The 1,393-nt window shown below is 43.4% G+C and overlaps 1 protein-coding gene across 3 annotated transcripts in view; it reads left to right on the top strand.

Annotated features, from left to right (window-relative positions):
- Nucleotides 1–1,393, top strand: part of RNF185 (ring finger protein 185) — a 56,984-nt gene that overhangs the window by 10,788 nt on the left and 44,803 nt on the right. The window contains exon 2 of one of the 3 annotated variants that reach the window (XM_011979027.1): nucleotides 940–1,062. The exons of the other annotated variants lie outside the window; for them this stretch is intronic. The gene's annotated coding sequence lies outside the window, so the exon portion shown is untranslated. The remainder of the gene's footprint in view (nucleotides 1–939; nucleotides 1,063–1,393) is intronic. 3 annotated transcript variants of the gene reach the window in all.

Here is a 1,393-nt window from a genome sequence, read left to right as displayed (position 1 = left end):
CATGCCCAGCTGTTTTTTGTATTTTTAGTAGAGACGGGATTGCTCCATATTGGTCAAGCTGGTCTTGAACTCCCGACCTCAGGTGATCCATCTGCCTCAGTCTCCCAAAGTGCTGAGATTACAGGTGTGAGCCACCGCGCCTGGCCATTTGCACTCAAATTTATGAGGGTTCCAGTTTCTCCGCATCCACAACAACACTTGTTGTTGCCCACTAAAAAAATTATATCTCTCCTAGTGGGTGTAAAGTGATATCTCATTGTGGTTTTGATTTACATTTCCTTAATGGCTGACGATGATGATGATGTTCTTATTGGTCATCTGCATATCTTATTTGGAGAAATGTCTGTTTAGCTCTTTTGCTCATTTTGTAATTGAGTTATTTGTTATCATGTACAACTTTGAATGTAGGTATTCAAAGAGTTTGCAGATCCCTTGAAACAACTCAATGATCTGACCTGCAAATTCTGAGGCAATGCCAGTATCTCCCTGATCTGAATGAAGTTGGATCTGGACATACTGAAGCACAAAGTAAATTTCCATTTGAGGCTACTGACCACGCAGAGCTTGACTCAAACCCAGCCACTTCTGGCCATGTGGAGTTGGAGTGGCCATGGTCAAGTGAAAGAAAGGGTACTGTTTGTGTCCAGAAGTGAGGTTGTCAACCAAGATATGATAAGACCAGTTGGGGAGCCTTCATTTTGGGTGCTACTCTGGTGTATGTCTGGTTATAGGCAGGGAGTCGAGGAGTCAGTGGTGGTTTGAATGCTCAGGACTAGCTGCTCATAGCTACATAACTACAGTGCACCTAAGCCTATCTTGATCCTACAGCATTCAACTGTAACCAGACCATCTTGGACATGTACCTTGAAACAAACAAAAACTTCAGTAATGTAAATTGTGAAAGTAATGTATGCTTATTTTATTATTATTAATTTTTAGAGATGGAGTCTTGCTCTGTTGCCCAGGCTGAAGTGCAGTGGCACAATGCTGACTCACTGCAGCCTCCATCTCCTAGATTGAAGCAATTCTTGTGCCTCAGTTCCCGAGTAGCTAGAATTACAGGCACGTGCCACCATGCCCGACTAATTTTTGCATTTTTAGTAGAGGGAGGTTTCATGATCTTGGCCAGGCTGGTCTGGAACTCCAGACCTCATGAGAGTGATCCACCTGCCTCAGCCTCCCAAAGTGCTGGGATTATAGGCATGAGCCACCATGCCCCGCCAATGTGCTCATTTTAGACATTTTGGAAAATGCAGAAAAATCTTCGTCTCCCCACCCTAATCATCCCTAGCTCTAGTATCTAGAGAACCTTTGTTACAGTTGCTATATTTCCTTCTTGTTTCCTGCCACGGGGCACATTTGTTTTTGTTTTTTTTTTTTGAGACGGAGTCTC

This window comes from Mandrillus leucophaeus, unplaced genomic scaffold (genome assembly GCF_000951045.1).
Source record: "Mandrillus leucophaeus isolate KB7577 unplaced genomic scaffold, Mleu.le_1.0 Scaffold2, whole genome shotgun sequence".
In the NCBI taxonomy this organism is placed as follows: Eukaryota; Metazoa; Chordata; class Mammalia; order Primates; family Cercopithecidae; genus Mandrillus; species Mandrillus leucophaeus.
This window is presented reverse-complemented; position numbering and strand designations above follow the sequence as displayed.